Source organism: Carettochelys insculpta, chromosome 1 (assembly GCF_033958435.1).
Source record: "Carettochelys insculpta isolate YL-2023 chromosome 1, ASM3395843v1, whole genome shotgun sequence".
Classification (NCBI taxonomy): domain Eukaryota; kingdom Metazoa; phylum Chordata; order Testudines; family Carettochelyidae; genus Carettochelys; species Carettochelys insculpta.
In genome coordinates this window covers 183,434,743-183,462,522 of record NC_134137.1, presented here as the reverse complement: position 1 = coordinate 183,462,522, position 27,780 = coordinate 183,434,743, and positions in this window count along the sequence as shown.

Here is a 27,780-nt window from a genome sequence, read left to right as displayed (position 1 = left end):
TACAAAGTTAATTACAATGCTAGATAAGTGGCAAATGATAATACAAACTGAACATTTTTAAATTATTAAATACTTAATACTAAATAATGGAAATTAATGGTGGTTTTTAAGTTGGTTAGAAAACAAACTAAAAAGAAAAATTTAGTGTTTTTCCAATAAGTAGGTAGAATAATGAACTTCAGCTGCCTGATACAGACTGTTAGACTGTGTGTAATAAATGAATGCACCTTTATTTCCTCATCACAGACATTCACAATGGTCCGTTCTCCAAGTTGCAATCATGCCATTTGGCTCTAGGCTACAAGATGCAATCATACCATTTGGCTCTTCCAACCCTCTTGAATCAACATCCAATATTGTGCATAAAGCATTGATTAGGCTACTTTCTGTCTAGACTTGACTCAATTAGCTTTAACACACAGGTTGTGTACATGCATCGTCCTGATTTGAACATTGTTTAATTTTCTACTTGCTTTTATTGTTGCTGATTGTCCTTTTCTGGTTAATGTTTACATATATGTCTCCATTACCAATGTGTGTAGAAACATTATTCCTATCATATACTTTATGTTAAGGGTTCAACCTCAATAGTCTAGCTCTGCACTCTCCAAATTCACAATGGACATGTGCAGGAAGGACTTTTTCTGTGTTTTATTTTTCTTCAGAGCTAATACTTTAACTTTTTACCACTGGTAAGGTTTATCTAAAGCTATTTTTTAAAATATTTTCCTCCTACTTATGTCAAAATGATGTTATTGTTGGTTCAAAAGCATTTGCTAGTGAGATGCATGCTCACATTATCATAAAACACGACTAGTAGATTGTGTGCAGTGAGAGAAAATACATTTAGTTATAAAATTTACTGTTGAGTTTCAAGAAATAATTAGATCATTATATTTAAGAGTTCAAGAACTTTATGACAGCAAGAGTCAAATGACTGCTCCAAATCTCAGGAGTTCATCCTTCAGATTTTAATATTTTTTAAGTTACCACTTTGTCATGGTAAAATTGCAGAAAAGTCCCTGGCCAGTAAATGCTCGACAATGTATAGTCTGCTTCTGTAGCCAGATAGACAGTGAACAGAAAAGAATAAGTTAGTACCAAATCTTATTTCTAAATGTGCATGGCTGTCATCGATGACATCATTGTATATTAATGACAAAAAAGATGAAGAAGAACATTAACTTGTCCTCCACAGAGTAGGGGAGCATGAGAATTATTTTCTAAAACAAAAGGATGAAAAAAACAGGTAAAATCAATGTTATTTTCAAGAATCTAAGGCTGTTTCTACACATGCCACTTTCTCCAAAATTAGCATGCTAGTAAATGGCCCAAAATTTGCTAATGAGGCACAGATGTAAATTCCCTGTGCCTCATTAGCATAAGGTCACATGATTTGGAGTCTGGAAGAATTTTTGGGAAGAAGGAGCCTCCAGAAGGAAGACCTTCTGGAAGACTCCCCTCCGCCCCCAGGGGCCACGCTTCTACACGCTGTTTTGGAGTACGGAGAGCTTGTTCTGGATTTGAAATCATGTGATCTTATGCTAATGAGGTTTGGGGAATTTACATCCACACCTCATTAGCATGTTTCGGGCCATTTATTAGCAAGAGTGGCATGTGTAAAAATGGCCTCAGAGTTACAGAATACAGAAGAGTTAAAAACAACTAAAAGGGAAATTTTAAAACAAGAAGTATAATACATGAGACTGTCCTTTAAAATGGCCTGAGGTAGCTCAAAGGGAAAGCTGACCATAACAATTATCTTAAACTCTTGATACATTATTGTTTCCTTCAGAAAAATGTGAGAATGCAACGTACAGACTAGTTCATGGTTGATGACTTGTTCCTAAAGCCTTCTGTTTTATTACCTTCCCCCTTTCCATAACATGTGGGAATATTTTGGTAATTTAAAAATAAGCATTAGAGTGACTCTGGACTTCAGAGTCACATAGCATACACTTGTGACTATCACAAGGCAGGAACAAGATTGCTTTCTGCTTTAGGGCAGTTTAAAAGTTAGGAAGGACAATAATAATGGCAGTGACATTATGCCAAAGGTTCAGTACTGGTAATTTAGTGCAGCAGAGATGTTCCAAGTATTTATAAGCTACAGTGTAGGCATGTGTGTCCCATCACACTTTCACAGTGACCCTAGCAGCGCCTATTGGGATTATGAAGGTGCTCTAAGCATGTATACGTATCCTCTCCCCCTCTATAACTGGTGAAAAGAGGTATCAAGAAACAGACCTGTGTTTCTGGCTTCACACACAGGCCCCTTTTTGTTCAGATAATTTAAAGTTTAGCAATTTAAGTCTGACTTTGCACAAGCTTGTTATTAGAAGGGAAAACAAAGCTATTAGCAGCACAGGACTCATATAATTAGTCATAATATAGGCTACAGCTACACAGCATTTCACCTGCAAGAGAGGAATGCAAATGAGGGAACCCTACATTGCAAATGATATGCTGATTTACAAATCTCATGCTTCATTTGCATAATCTTGCACAATCACGCTGTTGGGAGAAATTTTGGCAAATAAAAACCAACCATGTAGACAGGGTTCTGTCAGCAAAAACCCCCTCTGTTGGCAGACCCTTATTCCTGAAAAAAATGTGAGAGGAATGCCGTGTAGACATAGCCATAGTATATAATACATTACACACAGGCTATTTGTATACATATGCACAAGTACAACTGTTAAGCCGATTTCAGCAATACTGTACATAACAAGATACACAAAGCGTGTTATGCTGACAGGCACAATTTTTATTTGTAAAAATCCATTCATGTAATGTTGCCAAAAGTTTAACAAAACGTTATGTATTCTCTTGAACTCTGCGTTCCTCCTGCCTTTGTTGAACTAAGAACATGGCCAAAACTACATATTGCAGCTGCAGGGATTTTTATTTTCAAAATATACAAGAAGATGACTCCAAGAAAGATCCCCAAAACCCTATGCAAAGCAAGGAGGAGTTAAACAAAGAAGAGCATAATTTTTTCACATGTAATAAAGCAGAATAACACTTTTCATTTAAGGCAGCTACTAATTAGGAGCTCAAGGGGTTGAGCATGGAGCACATTCTGAGAGAGTGAGCACTTTCGACAATCAACTCTCACTGATGCCTCCTCACAGCTGAAGTTGTAGGTGACTGAGTGCATCCCTGAAAGATTTCATTTTTACACTATGGGGCCTCCTAAATAGCCCTGATTTAACAGAACCCTTTTCATATGCTAAACCTTAAATATAGTCATAAAGCTATCATTTTTTTCAGCTAAAACTTAAGATCAATTCTATTTACTTCAAAAGGGCTTACATACATACTCAGGTAACTTGCCGAATCAGGGACGTAGACTGGGAGCTGCTCTTCTCTTGGGAATTAATGTTTCTATAATTCAGAATAGGCTAATTCAACCATATTTGGAAAAGGATTCGTTCCCTCTCCCCCAACTCTGTATTTTGGGACTAAGATCACAAGAATGGAAGTAGAAACCTCAGCAAGGCTTGGTTTATTTAGCAGACTATGAAGTTAATATTCCTGGTGTCACATGGATATAATGCTCACAATTAAAAGTGCCAAACTCAGGTCAGACTCTCAGGAAATATGACAGGTGTCCCCCAACATGATGACATATTGTATAATTAGATTTTAACCAGCCAGTAATAAGCATGCATTCCTGGATTACTATAGTAGCTGTGCCACAGACGATCCCATTAGGCTGTCCAGCAGATCTTGCCGTTCAGACAAACTGCACTTCTGTGATGGAAGGTTATTAAAACCAAAAGTCACCACACATTAGGTTACAGGTTGCGCCCCAATGGGTCGGCACTCTTGGGACCTGAGTGGTCCAGAACAAAGGGATCTGCCTGACTTGCCTTGCTCGGCTCCCATCTGTGGGGCTGCCAGCAGGGCTCCATGCCCCAGCAGGGCTCTCTTGCTGGCTCCCTGCTTCAGGCTATAGGGCTTCCCTGCCCCAGTTGGGCTTCCTGCTGTTGCAGGGCTGCCAGCCAGGCTCTGTACCCCGGCAGAGCTTCCCGGTCCAACTCTCTGCCACAGAGCTGCCAGTGGAGCTTCCTGGCCCCAGCCAAGCTCCCTTCAGTGAGGCTCCCCAACCCCACGTGAGCTTTCCACAGTGGGGCTTCCCAACCTGGCCTGATTCCCTACCAAGGGGCTGCCCATGGGGCTCCCTAGAGTGTGCTGCCAGTGTGCTGAAGCTCCTCGGTCCAGGTACTCTTTGGTCCAGCAAAATCCATGTCTTGCTGAACCAGGGATGTTGCCAGATGACAGTGCCAGATGAGAGCATTTCCATCCGTACTACCACAGTTTCTAATGCCTTACTGAGAATCCTCACGTTAATGTCCACATGATTCTCTAGCACAATGGCAATAAGGTTATAAAATCTTTCGATGACTATTGGACTCTTTGGAACTCTCTGAAATTGTGCATTTGTCTTTCTTTTCCTGAACCCTCTGGTGCTTAGGCAGTCCATTATTTTCCAGTTTTTATTCCTGACATGTATTGGTCTGCACAGGCTTTTGAGTATTATGTTGGTGTCTTGGACTTATTTTTCCATTGTTCTGCATGTGTCTCTTTCTGACTCTCTTTTTCTTTTTCCAGATGAAGTTCATATTTTCACTTGCTGGGAACTCATGTTGGTATCATCCTCAAATCATGTCCTAAATATGTTCATCTTCATTTTTTTTCCATATATGATGCTTTAGGCTGGCTTATCCTACTTAAAATTTCTGATGTTGTAAGCAGCTCTTCCTAATGGACTCTGAAGCTATTCTGCAGGATATTTAATTTGGAATCAGTTCATCTTAGCAATTTCTGATCTAGGTTTCTATAACTCCGCTCCATACATGAGGACAGACATAATTTCACAGTTCAAAATTCATATTGTTGCATCAGAGCAGATTGTAACTTTCCTAGAGCTTTTCAAGTTTATGAAAATTGTTTCCTGCTTTTGATATTTGTTGTTTGACATCTAGCACGGTGTGCCTATCATTGATCATTTTGCTCACTAGATAGTTAATACAGACAGTTTTAACTATATTTTCTTAAAACAGTCATCCATGACATGGTAAACTGCAGTTAGCTAGAAACTAGTCAACCATTTTAAGCATTCTGCTTCATCCATTTTTTAAAAATACACAGTAGGCTTTGCTGTGATCCAGCACACTGAAGTTGTTATCACCAGGTGGAACTCAGCTTACATGCTTGACTGCCTTCTGGAAAACTGAGGGGCTTGGTCTGCCTTTTTCTGAGGATTCCTAGCCAATCTACCTCTTTTGTAGGAGTGGAATTTTATGGACACACATTCAGGTATTCAAGCACCTCAAGTTTAGATGGAAGTATACTTGGACTATCTCTGTTATCTCTTTTATCCCTGCTGCCCAAGCTCTGACAGTTCACCCAAACACAAGATGTTTCAGATCAAGATGTCCACATAATGACAGCAAAAAATTGAGAGGCAAATTCTCAGCAGTTGAACCATGACTGGGAAGAAAAAGATACATAACAGTCCATGAATTGTATGGCTGCTTTAAAGATTACCCTGTCAATTCTGATTCAAACTATTCTAATTTGACATCTTTTATCCAGAATCTGGCTGATGGAAATATGTTGAGAAATGCCAGTCCCAAAAATGGCAAAACAAAAAACAAACAAAAAAAAAGAAAGATGGAAAATTGTTATTCAGACCTGAGAAAACAGATCCCACTTGAAAAGTTCATGACTGTGCTAAGATAGGAGAGATTTTAAAGAATTTAATCTCTGGTTACTTCATGCAGTATGGAAACAAAGCTGTCATCCATTTTACGGTACCTGTCGTAACCAAATACCTTCTGCACAGGAGCTCTGCAGAAAGTTGGAAATTGAAAGCAACCAAATTTTGCAGCTATCACAACAGCTTCTTGAAATACTACCAGTAATAGTCCCTCTGACAGTCTGTCAGTCACAAATCTAGATAGCTGTAAAAAATGCATAAAGCCTATTGTTTGCAAATTAAATTTGCCCATACTTTAGCTTAACTGTTAAGTGTGGTTACAGTCTCGTCATCTGGAACATATAGGAAATTGTAGCACTTAAAAATGTATTTAGATATAGAGAATATTTTATCACAAATAATTATAGAATTAATGTTTTGGAATGCCGTGCTTGTACAATGCCCAGAAGATCTCTGATTTTAGCTGGAGAACTATATAATGAAATTGTCAATAGCTCTAACCATTAAATTGTTGATAAAATAATTAACAACACTGAATTTCAATATAATACAAGACTTGAACTCCATTCCTGAAAAAATAAATGAAATGATGCTCACAACCCTCAAGCCAAACAGACCAGTACTCTAAAGGGGCATTAAAAAGTCCTCAGTAACATGAAGATGTTCAACAAAAAAGTGAATGTATTTCTAAAGGTTCTGCATTCTCTGTGGAGTAAACCCTCAGTACCTTTAATATTGCATTGTACTATAACTGCTGCATTTAGTTCAGTGTCTAGATAGCATTGTAAGTGTGAAGATGTAATTGCCACAACGCAAATTGTTATTATTTTCTATTATGCTAAGGCCTAGAAGACAACAAAAAACAAGACCTCATTATGCTAGGCACTGTACAGACATAGAAGAAGAAAAATGGCCTTCCCTATACACGTACAAGTCCATCTGGAAAAGACGAAAAGGAAGGAGAGGGATGTAATGTACATGCAGAGTGCGCAAAAATAATAGGCCTGTAATCAGTGAAAAACTGGCTCTGAATATCCAATGCCTCTGGTTCCTCTTCTATAGTCTGGGGATAATACTTTGCCTAAATCAGATGTTGGTGACCAGTAGTGAATTTGTGTGTGTGTGTGTGTGTGTGTGTGTGTGTGGACACTCAAAGAAGCAATGAGTTATATCAATAATAAATACTTTTATACAAACTTACATTTCTATGTGCACGGTTCTGTGTGATAACAATTGATTTGCATTTCTGCCATCAAAGAAGAGCTAAGCAGGAAGATTTTCTTCAGTTTCGTAATGGAAGAGTTACTCCAATACACTGTATGATTAATAACAAAGGAACACCCATGTATAGCAAGGGTTTTTTACTCAGTTAATTGCATGTTCATCCTGCACCAACTTTGGAAGCAATAAGAATATGAAAAATAATAAGACCTGAATGCATGAAGACAATCATGATATAAACTTACATAAAGCAGGGAAATAAGAAGTGGGCAAACAATGGCCACTTTTGTTTGAGGGCTTGATAACTTACGGAACTTCTCTGAACTGTAACAGCTAAGGAAATCTTAACAAGTTTGAACAGCGTAAGTATGTATTACAGTAAAACATTAACTATTGGGCTGTACCAGTCACTGCATTTTAAACTGTATTTTATGCTTCATTAAACTGTCAAATATATTGTCAGTAATGAATACAAGAATAGGTCAAAATTCCTGACCACATCTGCAGTCTTTCTGAAATCCACCATAGGACTTTTAAAGATTTAATCTCTACCTCTGAAACAGTATCTTTAATGTGAGAGCTTAGGACACAAAAAGGAACTAATTTCACTGACCTAAAATACCAATCCAATGTAAAGGGTTTTTATGGTTAGACAAGAGAATGCATAATATGACATCATCTTGCTAAGCATACCTGCCCTCTGGGTGCTTCTTGTGTCCTACCTTGATTCTTGTTGGCAAAGAACAAGTCTATTACTGTAAGGCTACGTCTACACGTGAAGCCTACATCGAAGTAGCCTATTTCGATGTGGCGACATCGAAATAGGCTATTTCGATGAATAGCGTCTACACGTCCTCCAGGGCCAGCAACGTCGATGTTCAACTTCGACATTGCGCAGCCCAACATCGAAAGAGGCGCAGCGAGGGAACGTCTACACGCCCAAGTAGCACACATCGAAATAGGGATGCCAGGCACAGCTGCAGACAGGGTCACAGGGTGGACTAGTGCTTCCGGGGCAACAGCTAGCCGCTCCCTTAAAGGGCCCCTCCCAGACACACTCAGCCTGCACAGCACGCAGTCTGAGGAGCCATAGGCAAACAGACCCCGGGCACCGCAGTCATGGACCCCCAGCAGCAGCAGCAGCAGCAGCAGCAGCTAGAGGTCCACCCAGCCCTCCTGGCAGGAGCAGGGCTTGCCCTGTTCTGTGCCATGCGGGAGGCAGCTGAGCACCTCCTTGCCCCAGGGGAGGAGATGCCCCCAGGGCAGCAGGGCTCAACCCCTACCCCTGCAGCACCCCGCCCCACCCCCCGCCTCACATGCCGGCGGCTGTGGAGCTACCCCACCAGCACCGACTGGTGGGAGCGGCTGGTGCTTGGGGAGTGGGACGACGACCACTGGCTCAGGAACTTCAGGATGAGCCGGCAGACATTCCTGGAGCTGTGCCAGTGGCTCACCCCTGCACTCAGGCACCAGGACACTGCCATGCGGCGTGCCCTCACAGTGCAGAAACGGGTCGGCATCGCTGTCTGGAAGCTGGCCACTCCGGACAGCTACCGATCCGTGGGCCAGCAGTTTGGTGTCGGCAAGGCCACCGTCGGGGCTGTCTTCATGGAGGTAAGCGAACCCACGGGGGGAGGGCAGGGCAGGGCAGGGCAGGGGGGCCAGAGCAGGGCAGGGGGGCCAGGGCAGAGGGGCCAGAGCAGGGCAGGGCAGGGCAGGGCCAAGCACACCCTGCTCACCCCTCATTGGGGCTGTCCCATGTGCTTTCCCTGCAGGTTGTGCGTGCCATCAACGCCATGCTCCCGCACAGGCTCGTGAGGCTGGGGGACCCAGATGCCACCATCGCCGCCTTTGCCACCCTGGGCTTCCCCAACTGCTTCGGGGCTCTGGATGGGATTCACATCCCCATCCGCGCCCCACATCACAGTGGAGGACGATACCTCAATCGAAAGGGCTACCATTCTGTCATCCTCCAGGCCTTGGTGGACAGCCGGGGACGTTTCCAGGACATTTACGTGGGCTGGCCTGGCAGCATCCACAACGCCCAGGTTTTCCGGAACTCGGGCCTGTGCCGCCGGCTGGAGGCGGGGACCTACATCCCCCAGCGGGAGACCCTCTGGGGGACACCACCATGTCCTTCTGTGTCATCGCAGATGCGGCCTACCCCCTCCGGCCATGGCTCATGCACCCGTACACGGGCCATCTCTCCACTAGCCAGGAGCGCTTCAAAGAGCGCCTGAACCACGCGCGCCAGGTGGTGGAGCGCTCATTTGGCCGCCTGAAGGGATGCTGGAGATGTCTCCTGACCCGCCTGGATGCGGGCCCCAACAACATCCCCCTGATTGTGGGTGCCTGCTGCGCCCTGCACAATTTGGTGGAGAGCAAGGGGGAGACCTTTTTCCAGGGCTGGGCTGCGGAGGCCGCCAGGGCACACGTCCAGCCACCTGCTGCCCCCAGTCGGCAGGTGGACCCCGAGGGGACCCGGGTCCGGGAGGCCTTGCGGGCCCACTTCGATGAACAGGCCGCGGAGTGAACTCTGCCCCGGCCCCCTACTGCCTGCCCCTTCCTCCCCCACACTCCTGCCCCAACGCCCCCACCATGGAGCACCCCACCGCCCCCCCCCCGCTTGTCCTGGACAAATGACAGCACGCACTTGTGGCTGAAAGTAAACTTTTGTTTTTCTTTCCGACATTTTTTTTTATGTAAATAAATATGTGAACCACAAACAGAAAACTAGGTACAAACGTTCAACAAAAGCAATATGTACAAAAATAAAACAATACAAAGAAACAACTGTCTGCCATAATAAAAAGAAAACCAGGGAGGATAAAGGGGAGAACTATTTACATGGGGAGACGGGGCAAACGGGGGGCCAAAAAAAACAGGGTCCAACTATATACAAGGGGGGGGCCACGTCCCGGGCCCCTCGCCCCTATAGCCCGGCACTGGGCGTGGCCAGCCAGGAGCCCCGCCGCGCTCGCAGCCTGGTCCGTGGCTGGGTGGGAGCGGGCTGGACCGGAAGGTATGGTGGCCGGCGAGTGTCATGTGGCTCCAGGGGTCCCTCGGCACTCCGGCCCTCGCCGGTGGGTGGCAGGGCGACGGCGGACGGGACGGCGACAGGCAGAGCAGGTGGTGGTGGGGCTGCAGGAGCAGGCAGGGTGGGCGATGTTTCAGCCGGCGCGGCATGGGGGGCCAGGTAGTCCACCAGGTGATTAAATGTGTCCATGTAGGCCCCCCATGCCTCCTGGCGCCAGGCCAGCGCCCGCTCCTGCAGCTGGAGGTGCTGCTCCGCGACCTCCAGCTGCTGACGGTGGATGGCCAGCAGCTGGGGGTCCGTCGCCATCGGCGGTTGGAGGCGCGGGGTCCGCCGTCTAGCCCGCCGTGGGGCCGGTCAGTCCTCGGCCGAGGGGCTCCCCTGGAGCGATGGTCCCAGAGGGCTCTCCGGGACAACTGACGCCTCGCCGGCGCTCTCTTCCGGTCCTTCTGATGGTGCAGGTGCAGGACACAGGAGAGGAGGGGGGGAAGAAGAATGGAGACAGGCGTTAGTGTGGGCCCTGAGCCGTGGCCTTTGTCCCCCCAGCCCTGTGCTGCAGGTTCCCCATCCCCATCCCCGGGAGATGCTGCTGTGATGGATGGGGTTCAGGGGTCCCCCTGCCCTGCACCCCGTCCCCTGGTGGGAGCGACTCTCACTTCACCCCGCAGGGTCTGAGAGCAGGAGAGGTTTCTTAGGCCACAGATGGCCAGTTTCTGGCAGGAGTGACAGCACCAGCTGTCGGAAGAGACAGTCCTTCCAACCCGTCGTGGGGAGAAGACCCCAAGGGGTGCCCCTCGGGGATGCAGCTTTCCCCCTCCTCAGGCTGGCTGCCTTCCAGCTCTCCCTTCCCCTAGCCTCTACCTGTGGCCCCCGCCCTCGCCCCCCAATTCCAAGCTAGCTCGGCTCCTCCCTCCTGTTTGTTCAGGGCAGAGGTGTCACCTGCCAGCTGTAGCCCCAGGATCCTCCTTTGCCCCTGGGAGCTCTTCAGCTCTTGTGGCTCATATGTAGCCTGAGTCTCCCTTTGGCACTCCCCCCACTCCATCACATGCTGCTGCTGCTGCTGTTGCTGCTGCTGCTGCTGCTGCTGCGGGGTGTCCCACTCCCTCCTCCCGGGGGCCCCTCGAGGTTCCGCTCCCCCCTGCCCCGGGGATGGGGCATGGCACTGTCATGCGGGGTGGGCGGGGGCAGGGTCTGATGGCTGCAGTGCTGTGAGGGCCATGGCCCTGGTGTCCTTGGGGCCATGGCCATGTGAGCGTGTGGGGGGCCCTGGACACATCTCTGTTACCCCCGCCCCTCAAGCCCAGGGGTGTCCACCAGAGGGGGGTACCTACCTGTCGGTCCTCTCCCATGGTCCGGAGATCCCCGGAGGGCGGAGGCCCTTCTGCTGCTCCGGGATGGCAGAAGGAGGATCTGCAGGCTGGATTCTGCGGAGGAGGTGACCTCTGGGGGGGGCCCCCGGGGTGCGGGGCTTGCGTCCGGGGCGGACTTCGTCTGCAGGGCCTGCTGGGCCTCGTCAGCCGAGGTGTCAAGGGTGGCCGGAGGGGAGGAGGTGTGCCGGGAGCCCAGGATGTCCCTGAGCTCCCTGTAAAAGGGGCAAGTGATGGGGGCGGCCCCAGATCGGCTGGCCGCATCCTGGGCCCGGGAGTAACCCTGCCGCAGCTCCTTGACCTTACTCCTGACATGGTCAGGAGTGCGGGCAGGGTGACCCCGGGCAGCCAGGCCGTCGGCCAGCCGAGCGAACGCATCCACGTTCCGCCTCTTGCTCCCCATTACCTGGAGCACCTCCTCCTCGCTCCAGAGCCCCAGCAGGTCCCGCAGCTCGGCCTCCGTCCAGGAGGGGCCCTGCTGCCTCTTCCCAGCCTGGCTGCCCTTCTGGCTGGGCTGGCTGCCCTGGCTCCCCTTGGGGGGGGTCCCCTGGGGGTGCTGGGGGGGCTGCCGGGCAGCCATCGCAGGTCTGTGGGGCTGAGGGTGGTGCAGGCTGGCCGCGTGTGCAGGCTGCAGCCTGCACGTTCCCTCAGCTTCCTGCAGAGGAAGGGAGGGGGATGGGACCTTTAAGGGGCCGCTCCACGCAGCCACCAGTGAGCTGAGGGGCTGGAGAGAGCGTCTCTCAACCCCCCAGCTGATGGCCACCATGGAGGACCCGGCAATTTCGATGTTGCGGGACGCGGATCGTCTACACGGTCCCTACTTCGACATTGAACGTCGAAGTAGGGCACTATTCCGATCCCCTCATGAGGTTAGGGACTTCGACGTCTCGCCACCTAACGTCGAAGTTAACTTCGAAATAGCGCCCGACGCGTGTAGCCGCGATGGGCGCTATTTCGAAGTTAGTACCGCTACTTCGAAGTAGCGTGCACGTGTAGACACAGCTTAAGTGAGTCTTTCCACATAAGCCTGGCCTATATGAGAATGAAGTATTTTATCCATGGTGTAGAATCACTGGTGATGCATTATTCTACCTACGTTTTCATCATGAGCAACAATTCTGTGTCTGCAGATTATATGCCGATCAAAATTAACTATGTAATACATGAAATACATAACAAATAATAAAAGCAGATTCCTATATTGTAATATAGAAATTCAAAGCAGTAGTATACAATTTCATTCTGTGCCAATAATAGTTGCTAAGTTAAGTCACGTTCAAAATATTTGTCTCAGTTTTCAAAGAAAGATAAAAAATAGTTCCTCAACAAGCTGTAGAAAAGTATGGATCCAGCTTAGAAGTTGAGAACTCACGAAAATATGTCCACTCCAACCAGAATATGAATTGTTGCATCCTACTGAACTCGCTGTCAACAGTTTATTACATGTCCCCACCTTTTCAAAGAGAATCCATCTAAGACGTCAGCTTATAAGACCTATAAGTGACTGAAAAAATTAAATATAAATGCACTTCCCATTGGAAAGAAAGGAAATGATATTAGAAGTTGCACATTCTATTGGCCTTTTTAAAGAATTTTCTCTTGATCATATATTTGATTTGTTATTTTAGCCAGTAAAATTAAGGTAATAGGCTAATCTTGGATGTTTCCCAATTAGTGGCTAGTTTTTTATTTCTCATGTCATTGAGGTAGGGTATAGCCCATACCCTGGGATCATGGTGTACATCTGCCTTTTCTGAGTATTGGATCATCTTATCAACCTGAATGGGTTTTGGACTGGGCCATGTATGCAATTATCCCAGTCTTCAAGATTGCACTCATCAGAAAAAGCCCATATCGGTGTTAGCAGTTAAGCTACCAGGTTTGCAAACAAAGATGCTAGCAGGGAACCTTGTGCTGATTCTTGTCAATTCATTTTCCCCAGCAGCACAACATAAGTGCTTTCTCAATTATTGACATTCTACTTCCCTTTTGTGTACTCTAATAAATGTGATGAGATATAAACCAACCTTTCCAAAATGAGATCAGTGGCATGTACCCATGGAAAGCTCAAGGTCCTCCTAACCCCACCTCATACTCTTTCCCTTTCCTCTTTAAAAATCAGAGAAGGAGTTAGGAAATTATCATTGTACACTTTAGAAAGTTCCAACCCCACCCCGCACACCCTCATTCCTCACAGCTCCTTCTGCCACCTCCCTATATTTTTTTTCCATTTCTTATAGGTGCTATTTTATCTTTGGCGCCATTTTTGCAGCCCCTATTTTAAGTCAGTGCTGAATTTTTACACTCCTTTTCTTTCAGCAAAAAGAAAGAAAGTATTTTTAAGAGAAACCAACAAGTAGAATAAAGTGTCAATTTTGAAAACTCTTTTGTTTCATGTATTCTGTGAGACTTATCACCTCATCAACATTGTTTCTTCATCTTTCACCAAACCGTGAAGAACATACAATTTTCATATTCCACGTTACATTCAAGCTTTTCCCTCTGCTCCACTGGTGGCCTAGTATAGCATTAGTACACTGAGCTGTAGAAATATGGCTGAAAACTGGCCTGGCCCATGAGGGATTTAATACCATGTCTTTATGCCTTTATTTCATTTATATAGTTATATGCATGCCTGTGGCTCTGAAACCATAAATTTACAGGAGAGACAACACTCATTTCTAGCTCTCATTTAGCTTTTTATAGCTTTGGCCTACTGCCTTATATGTGTCATGCTGAATTTAAAAAAGATTGTTTTTTTATCTCACCTCTTCCAATCCTGTTCCACAGAGGTGAAAAATACATTAGGAATACCAATGGTGTCAGTAAACTACTACCCAAATAACATTTGATCAATATAATACATCCCATATGAATCTAGTCTAAACTATGCATAAACCTAGAATCTATAAATACAAAAAAGGGCAAGATTATTAAACTATAAATAAGCATTTTGTCACAGAGTCTTAACGCTCAGACCATTTAGAACTTCTTGAAAATAAGGGACAAGACCAGATGATAAAACATGACAGAATGAACAAAGAGACTTCATGAAGCAGAAGTGAAGGTAAATATCATTGGAACACTAGGGGTTATGTCCCCATTATATTGTACTAGCCTAGGTTTCATTGTACAAACCTAGCACAAGTAAGCAAAAGCTTAACATAATTAAAAACCTCACACCTCCAGTACTAGTGTTCTCTCAGATGTCCTGGGTCTATTAATAAAGCTCTTGAAACCTGGGGCAGTTTACTGAAGGGTTGCTCTGTGCTATCTAAATAACTGTTGTCAGAGTTGACAAGGTCAGCTAAAATTCCCATGTGAATACAATGACTGAATCTGCAAGAGCCAGATTCCTGTGGACTGTCTAAGGTATGGTAGCATGAGAAAGTGATAACAGACCCACAAAAGCATCTTATCTCCTCCAAACCTGAAAACATCCTTTGAAAGCTTTTTTCACCTAGATGGAACCCTTTCACTTGCCGATTAGCCAAATCATTCAATAATCTCAATAGCTCCTATTAAGGTTAAGTGGATTTACGTCAATGTGCTCCCAAGAGGAAACCAGATTCCAGCAGGTGGCTAAAATACACTCTGGAGATCCTCATCAGGTCACACATAAATATGCTTATAAATTCTACTCTGGTTTGTTTCGTCCCTTTAAACCATCAACTAAATTTACAGTGTTTGCCTTGTTTAATAATGAACATCTGTGACAGTGTGTAAGCCAAAATAAATACAATTAAGCTGAGACTCTGGAGTTATGCTAAACAATTTTTTACAGGTTCAGGTTTCTTACTAAACTGAGCACAAAATGTTTCTGTGTGTGAGCTCTGGCTCTGTATGTTATATATATTACTGAAAATAATTCACTCACTTAAGAAGGACTGTCACATTCTTAAAATCATTTTTCACTTATGATCTCCTAGAGTGAAAAGCAGTTGTATGGCTTTCAGATTTTAACAATAGGAATTTACACTTATTGTGCAAGATTTTTTTCTTTTAATCATAATGAGGAAAACCAGTCAGTCAGTCTTTGTAGGTAACACAGCATAAGTGATTCAGTCATCAGCCCTTATCTCTGACAAGTGTTGACCTGACATCTGGCAAAATCCTTATTATTCCTTTTATTGTTCCCACTCCCTTTGTTTAGTTATGATATGCAAATTGTACATCAAAAATTCTTCTCAGCGGCACCCAGCTGGTCTTGGCAAAGAGGCTTGGTAATGATATATCTGAATTATTTTGATTATAAAACTTAAGTGACATCATGTAGATACAAGAAATGATCACTGGGACTTGATTCACACTGAATATCATTGAAAGAACTGAATAGCTATGTTTACACTTGCACCCTTCTTCCAAGGGAGCATGGCAATCAGGGTGTCGGGAGATTACTAATGCAATGCACATGCAGCACTTTATTAGGTAAATTCTTCCCCCCGCCCACCCCAGCAACTTTGAAGTGTCAAGCTTTCAAGTGCCAGTGTGCTGTTTAGCCGCAGGCACTACAAAGTGCCTTTACTCCCCTTTTATCCAGATCATGAACTATTTACAAGGACTTCTTTCAAATATATTTTTATTCCACCGTTGCAGGTAAGAATGTGCTATTCCCATATTTCAGCCTCTCTTCTGATCCAAAGCCTTTAGATATCAATGGAAATATTTTCATTAACTTCAGTGGACCTTGGATCAGATGCCTCATGACCAGGTGGAACAGAAGGGATGAATTCTCCTAGATTCAGCTAGCCTTGATATGATTGTGACCCCCATGTCCTTTTGATGCTCTAATATCTAGAGGTTTCCAGGGGACAGCTGAGAGACCCAAACCTGGGCAAATTGCTTAAAACCAGGCCACTTACAGCCCAGACTGGGGTTTCTTCCTCCCTAAGGCAAACCAAACCAGTCACAAAAAGCATCTCTGTTGCCTCTCTGGCCAGCCAGAAATCACACAAGCAAATCCCTCAGGCTCTCCAGTATCCTTTGTGCTCAAATCAGTATCTCTCTTTACACAGATGAGAGGTTATGAAAACCAATCTCACCAAATCCATACAGGTCTTTCCAGTCCCCAGAAGAACCAGCCACACTCCCAAGTTGATATATACTTAGGTATTACCCAAAGCAACATGCTCTGACAGTGCTTTAGAATCTAAAATCTAAAGGTTATTGATAAAAGAAAGAAAGAAAGAAAGAAAGAATAGGGTGAAAGTGAATTGTTAATGCAATCAATTTACATACATCAATTATAAATTCCTTGCCCTGATGCAAGAATGCAGCAGATTGAATAGGCTGCCATCTTAACAGTCTCTGGAATACATCCTTTGTTATGACGGGTCAGCACTCCATTCAGGCTCAGTTCATAGCAGAAACGTCTCTGCAAACTGGAGACAAGCTGGAGATTGCCAACTGGAGACGAAATGGTGACTGCCAGGGTCACTTTTATTGTCTTGCCCATGTAGAGAGAAAACCCTTCCTGTGGTCAGGCACACAATGGAGAACCACGTGATTAGGTCACTTGTCTGTATTTTTTAGGGCATTCTGCCATTGGCAGATTTCCGGATGACAGGTCTCAGCTAAATACCTGAGATGTGGATTGGAGTCTGATGAAGCGCCTTCTCTGTTAAATACATCTTTACCTGGCTAGAAGGTGGCCACACCTTCTCTTGTGACTCCCGGCATGTTAATATTTCTAATACAGGTACAGAGCCACTCTTATAACTTTACATAAAAAATGACACAGACATATAAGCAGCAGAACAGATTCAGTGAATCGCCAGCTTTCATTAGACACTTCACTGGGTCCACTTGGCATGAGATTTGGTGAAACCTTAGGACAGTGGTTATAACAATGGTTTGCATATTCATTTTAAAATCCAGTAACGTCACACATGCTAACTGGCAGATGCCACAGGAGTACAGGGTCTGCTGGTCTTGTAAAGTCTATAATGAAAGCTGTATCCCACATTGTGAGATGTGTGTCAGGAATATATGTGATCAATTATATATATGTTGACAATTATGTTGTCTAAGCCTTGCCATTAAAGGCAGGTTATTGAAATGTAGTGTGTCTTGAGACAAACTCCTCCAGACAGGAAATTGGGAGATGCTTATTTCCCTGATGGACCATTTCATACTGTGAACCTTACAATGGAAACATATTTACAATTAGCATACTGAGTCAAATGCTAAGGAAGCCATTGCCAAGACTTAAGAAGGAAGAGATAATCAGTAGAGGTTGGGGCCAGGAAGACAACCAAAGGTCTGGTCTGGTCTGGTCTGGTGCATCTAGAGGTGCAGAGAGATGCTCTGTTATGCTTCAGTCTGTGAAGCCAAATTGCCACCAGCCTTGGGAATCTTAGACATCCTGGTTGAAGATGCTGAGAACAGAACTAAGGGTGAGCTATCCTGTACTGCAAGGGAAAGTATTGAGAAGTAAGTTTAAGCTCTAGAATGTGTGTTAGTATTTTGTTCTACGTGTACCCATGTGTTTCCAATATTTTTTCATACTATCATTTGAATCACTGTTCTTTGATAATAAAAATACGCTTGGTTTTCATTATAAATATGCATACGTGCTGTGGAGTGATGATCTTGAGCTAAATTTTGCACACTGGCAAGTGCTGTGCCTGTCTTCAGTAGAAAAAGGGAGGACACAGGGATTGGTGTGTGCCTGTCCAGAGACAGTGAGACCTGTGCAGGCCTGGAAGACACAGCCTGAGTTGGGAGAGGCTGGTGGAGTCAGTCAATCAATTCACCGCTAACATGGACAGGATTCCTTCACTCTAAGTGCAATGGTAGGAAGCTGGTATACAAGTCCGGGTACCCCTTGGAAGCATCATGGTCATTTCCCTTCAACAGGTATTTTCATTGCTTGCAGGGCACTGGAAAGAGAACGGGCATTATAGGCCTCAAAAACATTCTAATATCCATCCGTGTGATTGCCATAAGCGGTGTAAGTGTTTCATCATGTAATAGCTACATAAAAAATCTCCATTTTAAAAAAATACAATTTTTTTGTTATCTTTGCTTTATAACCTCAAGTGACTATTATTCTGGGAAAAATTATGCAAATAGTATGACAAGCTTCTGTTTAGAAATGATTTTTCTTTTAAATTTTGACTAAACAGTCAGCACTAATTCTATTAATTAGAGGATGCTGCAGTGACTTCCAGCTTAGCTGTCTGCAAAGATTTCTTCTGTCTGAGGCATGCAAAAACCTCTCTGACACCCATTAATTATGTTCTTAAGCACAGTGTGCATCTTACTAACAATACAATGCATTTATTGCCTTGGAAAAGTATTTATCTTTATTTAGGGTGACTCATTTAAAAACAACCATATGTTTCAGTATAAAGCATAGTTTAAAGAGTTTGCTAGTCCAGTGGGAATTGAGAAAAAATTGCTTCTCAAAAGAGCTTTTCCTATTATTTTGTTTTGGGATACTGCCAAATAGATGTGAAATGTTACATGTGTGAGAGAGGGAGATTTATTCATAGAACCAGGACATAAAATTAACAATCCCTAGGGAAAGATTAAGCAGGTTCAGGACACACTAACAGTTTTACACACACACACACATTTTTTTGCATAAGATTAACAGACAAGCCAGAAAGCTAACATTACTTGGAGGGTAATTTAGATATTTCAGCTAGGCTGCGTCTACACGTGCACGCTACTTCGAAGTAGCGGCAGTAACTTCGAAATAGCGCCCGTCACGTCTACACATGTTGGGCGCTATTTCGAAGTTGAAATCGACGTTAGGCGGCGAGACGTCGAAGTCGCTATCCCCATGAGCAGATGGGAATAGCGCCCTACTTCGACGTTCAACATCGAAGTAGGGACGTGTAGACGATCCGCGTCCCGCAACATCGAAATAGCAGGGTCCTCCATGGCGGCCATCAGCTGGGGGGTTGAGAGATACTCTCTCTCCAGCCCTTGCGGGGCTCTGTGGTCACCGTGGGCAGCAGCCCTTAGCCCAGGGCTTCTGGCTGCTGCTGCTGCAGCTGGGGGTCCGTGCTGCATATACAGGGTCTGCAACTAGTTGTTGGCTCTGTGTATCTTGCACTGTTTAATGAAAGTGTGTCTGGGAGGGGCCCTTTAAGGGAGCGGCTTGCTGTTGAGTCCGCCCCGTGACCCTGTCTGCAGCTGTGCCTGGCTCCCTTATTTCGATGTGTGCTACTTTGCCGTGTAGACGTTCCCTCGTTGTGCCTATTTCGATGTTGGGCTGAGCAACGTCGAAGTTGAACATCGACGTTGCCAGCCCTGGAGGACGTGTAGACGTTATTCATCGAAATAGCCTATTTCGATGTCGCAACATCGAAATAAGCTATTTCGAAGTTGGGTGCACGTGTAGACGTAGCCCTAGAGTAACAAGTCTGGCTGTTCAGGGTCTATCTTCTTTGAAACTCATACTAGTAACTCTGTGAATCATTCTGGCTCCAGTTAAGCATAAGGACAAGTCAGCTCTTCATAATTCTGTAAAAGACTCCTACAGATCTTGAAAATCTGCCTTATTCTTCATTAGAAACATCCCAATAGGTCTTTGAAAATAGCCTCATAGAAAGGTTCACTCTCTTTAAATGCACAGTTTCACTTAAACTAGCCCTGAGCATGCCAGGACTTTTAGATGTTATTAAGTTTCTCAGCCCTTACAAAGTTACTGCTTCATGGTGATTTAAAACAAAACAAAACAAAGATCTTTTCCACCAACTTTTATCTCAGCCAGTTGTGATGGGTCTGTATAGTGATTTATTCTTTAATAAGGGGTAACTGTAATCGTAGCCTAGTCCAACAACCATCTATAGTTTTCTTTAGTTCTGAGAGTTTACCCTCCCTGGGTATGTTTGCACTGCTGGTGGGACCGAGTCTCCTCACCCCAGCAGAAAGACATGTTCTAGTGGAGCTCAAGCTAGAGCACTACAAAATAGCAGCACTGACGTTATAGCACTAGCAGACACTTGGGCCACCCACCCAAGCTCAGACTCCATGTGGTACGTGGGCCTGAGCTCCTGAACTGCCGTCCTAGGTCAAACATCCATTCTGCTATTTTCAGTGCACTAACTCAAGCCTGTTTCATGTGTCAGCTCCTAGAAACTCATCACCCGCCGTACACACACTCTGCCAGCAGTGCGGGAGCAGCACTGCTTATATGTCAGGTGGACTGGTTGTAGTGGCCCCAATTGCTGTCAGCAGGCCTGGGGATATTACAGGTGAAAGCATTCAGCTCATATGGTTCAAAGGTTTGTCAAAGATGTCTCCTTTACACTTGATGCTTATCTTTAGCAGAACCATTCTGTTTGTCAAGTTAAGCATGTGCTCAGATCTTTACAGAATTGAGGCTTCTAGTATCAATTCAGGTGCCTACTTCAAAAAAAAGAAATCCACATTTCAAAATGATAGCCAAGATCAGTTTGTGATTGTATGCAAAAGAAAAAAGCAGCCTAAGTCCATTGAATTATTTGTGCTACAACTAATTTACCAAGTTCTGCAAGATAGGCACTGTAAGTGCTTTGGAAGAAGCTAGCACACTGCTAAACAGATGACTGTAAACAAGCAAATTTAAACAGTTCATCATAAAAATCTAGTGAAATAACAAAAGTGTTTAATGGTAAGAGGATCTTGCATCACATTGCTTAATAAGCTTTTAACTCTCAAAACTACCCCACAGTGCAACCGTGTTAATACAGGCAAATTTAGGCTGAATATTAGGAAATCTTTCCTAACAGTGAGTCAACTGGAGTGTAGAATAGTTCTCTTCCCAGGGAAGTTTGGATGCTTTTGATATTTTGCGCTGATGAAACTAAACTTTTATAGGGGTCCTAAAACTGCAACTGGCAACTCCCACTATAGATAACTCTTACTGGAGAACAACATTAGCCAGGAGGGTTCAGGAAGACCTGTAGGACGGGGGACTTCTCCATACTCCATCAGAATTCACTGACAATGCATGCTCAGACTTCATAGTAGAACAAGAGCTGTTGCAGTTGCAGGGGTTTGAGAATGAATTATGTTTTAAGTGGTGTTATGCCAAATACCCTCAGGGTTATGATACTGAGTTGATTACATTTGCATGTGGGGGTGGAGATATTGCAGTCATTTTTAAATACAAGTAAACTAAGATGAAAATGGTCAGTCAAATTTATTTAATGAAAGTTATTTTGCTGTTTTTTAAAGTCTTTGTGCCTTTAGTTTTTGAGCACAAGGTACCACATTAATTAACATGCCACTAAATATTCTTTTACACTATTTACAGAAAAAAGGCATTTCTTTTGGGTATATTCCTGGGAACTAATGAACTAATTATAAGTGACTTTGTAAACATGTTTTATGTTTCCTTGAATCACGTCAAATGTGTGGGTAGTTGGGAGCTCTCTTACTACTTCTGTTATTTCCCATCTTTCCAGTAATGAAGAATTATGGATTAGCCATCATTAACAGCTCAGGATATCATATAGGATTGTCAAACTCTGCTATCCTCTATTTTGTTTTCCAAAATAAAAGAATGTCATGGATCCATACACAACTTTAAAAAAAGAAGTCTGCTGCAGATATATTAATTGTTTCAACACAATGTCTGAAAACACAATAGCATGAAAACCACACACACACACGTACACACACACACACACAATGAAAGGGAGTTGCAACATTTTATAATATGTAGCAGAGCTCTTACTTAACTGCTAATGTATTCACCATTAGCATTTTGTTGGGTTCTTCTAAGAGACGAGCGGACCTCAAAATGTTGAGGTTTGGATCATTTTATATGCATATCCATCAATTGTGGTTTGGGGTTTTGTTTGGTTTGACTTAGGGTTTTGAGGGGAGGAGGAGGAAAGAGAGAGAGGGTTAAGGAGCCTCACCAAACATCCTTGATGTGGAATTTGGGCTGGAATACTCTCAAAGTAGCCTCCTTCAGAAATTCCCAACATTTCCTGATTTCATAAGGGAAATACAGCAATACCACAAGAAAGGTAATTTTTGCAGATTTTCCAGCTTGTACCAAACCATCTCCAATTTTTTCCTCAGCACTAATAAAAAAGCAATACAAAAATGGAAGCAGTTAAAGCATGAACAATCTAATCATTCAGTTGATTTTTTTCAGGAGTTTGTCTGTTTTTGTGTTTGTCAAATCCTTTCTAATTCAGGTCTTCCTCATATTAGGAGATGTTCTGAGTTTTCTGAATGTTCTGTACTACACTGTACAGACAGATTATAATCAACATGAGAACGTATTATGAGGTATTTATAGCTGGTTTCAGTTTTATGTGGTGGCTTGGACTGAGAACGTCACAACACTTTCACACTGAAATTTCAATTTTATGGCTGACTTGTCAAGAAACTGATCAGCCTTTGAGTCGACCTTGGATCGTATTTGAAGTAGCCCAGGCCAACATACAGTTTTAAGTGGAAACAATGAAGAGAGTGATGATTTTGCAAGATTTCAAAACATAAAACTAAGCAAACCATGGAAGTCCTAAGCAGAGTCTTAGGAAATGGCTGAGACATAAAAATCAAAATAAAAACTCAATGACAATCAGCCCACATGAATGGCATCCAAAAACCATGAACTGAATCCAAAACATACAGTTACACACAAGCCTTCAAACCAAAACTGCAGGACAACTTAAAATAGCAATTTCGCTTTCATTGTGCAGACAGAAAGCTGTCTTTTAGGTTGAAGGTGTTACTGATCTACTGCAGAATAAATAGTATTTTCAAAAGTTGTAGATAAATATAATATCATTAAAAATTGAGCATAAAGCTCGTAGATGTTGGAAAAATTTTGCTATCTGAAAACTTGGTAATTTCCTTCTATATTTGCTATCAGAGAGTTTCTGTACAACTATATGCAGTATAAGAACAGATTGTAATAATAAATACACTTCCAAAAGTAAGATAAAACTCTCTGTAGCAGCATCAACACTTGCATTCTCTTTCGAAAGAGGCATACAAATGAGGGAAATTGAAAATGCAAATGAGATGCAGATTTACATCTCTGGTGCCTCCTTTGCATATTCTTCTTTCGAAAGAAGAAATGCAGCCTAAACTCAGCTCTTTCAAAAGTAAACCCCACCTTTAAAAGAACCTTTCTTCCCTTTTTTATGGGAAGAAGGGTTTTTTCGAAGATTGGGTTTACTTTCAAAACAGCAGTGTCTACACTTCTTTTCTTCTTTTGAAAGGTCTTTCAAAATAATATGCAAATGAGGCAACAGATATGTAAATCTGCACCTCATTTTCATTTTCAATTTCCTTCATTTGCATGCCTCTTTTGAAAGAGGAATGTGAGCACAGACACAGCCATAAGGTTACATAAGCTGTTTCAGTTCAGTGACAATTTTATGATCCATGATTCTACTGGGATGAGTGGGAAGGGCGTTGGAATCCTGAGCAAGAGAGACAAACTCAATCCATTTATCATGACTGTGCTGAAAAATGCAACCAAAATGAATGTATTAATGTACTTTAAGCATTTTTTAAATTGTATAGGTATATTGAGACTGTCTGTATTACAATTTCACTTTTAAGAGCCTGATGCTAAGGTAATTAAAGTTTGGTTACACTGCAGCTTGAATCAGGCCATAAAAAAAACTAATTGTACAGAGGACTCTCAAACTTCCACATTTCTGAATATTAAGCCCAGCCATAACCTAATAAATATTTGTCCTAAAGTTATTGTGAATGGGACCTGAGATAGTATGCAGTCACAAATAGTAGGATAAAAAACACTAATATCAAGCAATCATATTTGCAAACAAAGGAAGTGGTCATATCTGAATTTTGTGTCTTCTATATAATTGCATGGGCATGTTCTTAGGCCTTTTAACAAAAATATTAAATAAGCTTACACTGTAGTGCTGTAAGGTATTCTTCTAACAACTTCTTTCTATCTGATTTAAAAAATAGCGACAGCAAACTTCTGTCCAGAGAAAGACAATGCAGAATACCTTTCAAGAATAGGCCTGAAGTCCAGAAATAACTCCCACAATGCACCATATCTGCTGACCAAGATTTAAGAAGTTTTCCAGTTCAACAACCAAAGATAAATTACTGAATTTCCTTGATATAGCATTTTATATTAATAGAAACAGAACTATAATTAAGTCTACTGGCTCTTGGGTATTTGTGCATAACCCCACAGGGTTTGAATATCATACTGTACCTCATTCATTACTTTACATTCAGGTTTTATGATAGGAAACCTTTTCAGTAAATGCCATGGTAAGAAATACTTGCTAAAGTAAGTTGTTTTAATCAAGGCATAATATAATTTATTTAACAACTCTTACCTTGTTTTTATATTCAAGGAATAAGTATAAGTAGAGTCATTATTCACATTCAAATCATCTCTCACTCTTACCTTGTACTCTTCTTGTACTCCTCTACATATGCTTGCTGCATTCACTTCTTGTAAGTTCTCTGGGATAGGGGAGAATTATAAGCATGCATAGTACATAGCACTGATGGCCATGAAAGCCTGATAGGGCTACCAAAATATAATTAATAATCAAGCTTACTTAAAAATTTGTGTCTTACTTTTATATCTTTACATATTTTTGCTCTGCAAGTTAATTGCAAAATGCAAACTGTAGTGCATTATGACTGTCAGTTTTGTCTTCTTATTAGGAGCCTTATCCAAACTCCACTGGAGTGAAAAAAGCTCCCCATTGACTTCAACAGATTTTGGATCTGGCCTAGGCGCCTGATCCTATAAAACACCAAATATATCCGTGAGGTCTGAGTGCCCTCAGTTCATATTTAATACATTCAGTAATGCTGAATCATTCCAATGATCATGCAAGGGTATATGAATGAAGCAAATTCATTGAAAGATACAGCACAGCAGCAGCCGTGTGAGAACATCCGCTCCCCACATACCCACCAATGTGTCTATGTGATGACGGCTAAAAGGACAGGACCACTGCAGCTCCATTTAAAACTGCGTCCAAAGGCTCCCCTTTGGAAAAGAGGCGATTGAGGGGCGATATGATAGCGGTATATAAAATCATGAATGGTGTGGAGAAAGTGAATATAGAAAAATTATTTACCTTTTCCCATAATACAAGAACTAGGGGACACCAAATGAAATTGATGGGTAGTAGGTTCAAAACTAATAAAAGGAAATTTTTCTTCACACAGCGCACAGTCAACCTGTGGAACTCCTTGCCCGAGGAGGCTGTGAAGGCCAGGACTCTATTAGGGTTTAAAAAAGAGCTTGATAAATTTTTGCAGGTCAGGTCCATAAATGGCTATTAGCCAGGGATAAAGTATGGTGCCCTAGCCTTCATAACAAGGGCAGGAGATGGATGGCATGAGATAAATCACTTGTCTTCTGTTCTCCTTCTCTGGGGCACCTGGCATTGGCCACCGTCGGCAGATGGGATGCTGGGCTTGATGGACCTTTGGTCTGACCCAGTATGGCCATTCTTATGTTCTTATGTTCTTATGTTCTTATGTTCCCCATTAGTATCGACAATGTTTGAAAGGCTGACGCATGTTCTCTAGGCACTGAATTAGCACCGCTAAGATTTTTCACATAGGTAACCAAACGGGTATTGTAAATGGGTATTGTTCTCGGTCTCTACAGAGCTGGGCAAGAGTAGAACACAAGGTCTGACAGAAAGAATGTTATGCTATTCAAAGTCATCACTCCACTTCCCTGGACACCACCCTGGTTTTCTATTTTACTTGATTGTGTGAGCAACCCTGTGTCTGAGCTCATCATAGCTCAAAAACATAAAGAAATGCAAAACGTGTACTGTATACCAGAGAAATTGTTTATCTTGCACAAAAAAAAGTAGGTTACACTGCAGCTAGGTGCAAGCTTTCTGATACATATAAATAGGTTCTAGCTCTGCTCAAAAATTGTATTCAGCCAGGGAAAGCAGGAGGTGCAGCTCCAAGCTAATCCCCTCAGTGTGCTCAGGAGGGCTTTCATTCAAGCATCTACCCTTCTCAGTCTTGGTCAATACTAAGTTGATTGCAGGTAAGTTGATTGCAGATATGTAATTCTAATTATGGCAATTGCACAGCTAGAATCAACTTATCTGCAATCAACTTACCAGGCCTTCCACATGGAGGGAGGTCAATGGGAGAAAGTCTCCCACTGAATTCGCTTACTCCTCACAATAGTGAGGAGCAGAGAAGTTGACTGCAGACCCCAGATAGTTTGATTTTGCACATCTCTACCAGGCACACAAAATCAAACTCCGGAAGATCTCTGGGTGATCTACCCTGTAGTATAGACAAGCCCTTAGTGACAGCAAGGAGTACCTCAGTCAACAGTGGTGCCCTCAGGGTTTGATTTAGCACATTCTACTACATACGTTCAATTGATTCCAGAAAGATCAATCATGGCAGCATCAATCCTCCACTTAGTGTTGACAATCCCTTAGTTTAAATTCCACTTGCATTAGATATTGACTAAACCTGGGATATCAGTTGTTGGGGTTGTTTTTATATGAATATACAGACCACTTTGCTGATGAATTCTAGATGGAAAAAATTGTTAGACTATATTAATGGCTATTTTCTTTGGCCCATTTCCCATCTGACAGTGAGTAAAGTTCCAAAATAGCTTTCCCTTTCAGAGAGTGAACACTGTTATGTGCCCTCCTGCAGCCAGCATCCCAGCCACGAGTTCCTAAATACAAAGGTGTCATGGGCCCTGCCTGACCACCCCATGCGCACATCAAAGAACCAGCCCCGGGCATTGACAAGGGCCTGGAGAACCACAGAGTGGTACCCCTTTCTGTTCACAAAAGTCCCTGAGCTATGATATGAGGAACAGAAGGCTATGTGCGTGCTGTCCGTTGTTCCGAAACAGTGTGGGAAGCCCAGCTGGATGAAGCCAGTGAGGGCAACGTCCAGGTCCCCAATATCAATGACCCGGCACAGAAGGAGGGTGTTTATCACCCAGTTGACCTGCAACGGGTACAAGACAGACACGTCCATGAGTGCATGGCCGTGTGCTCCCACCCACTCCCTTTTGGAAGTTCTGCCTTCCCAGCCCCTTACCTGGAGGCCCCGCCTCCCTGGGCCCTTGCCTGGTGGCCCCTTCCCCATGTTGGGTGTGTGGCCCAAGCCGGGCTTACCTCAATCAGGACTGCCCTGACAGTGGCTTTGCCTAACCCAAACTGATGGCCAACAGACCAGTGGCTGTCTGGGGTGTCCAGCTTCCATATTGCAATTGCTACCTTCTTCTGCTAAGGGAGCACAGATCGCATCCTTGGGTCATGGTGCTGGAGGGCTGGGGCAAGCTTGTGGCACAGCTCCTCAAAGGTCTCCTTGGTCATTCAGAAGTTTTGCAGCCAGTGATTTTCACCCCATTCCCCTAGCACGAAGCGGTCTCACCATTCGGTGCTGGTGGGGTTCACCCAGCATCACTGAATAGGTAAGGGCCAGGGGTGCTGAAGTAGCCCTTGGCAGAT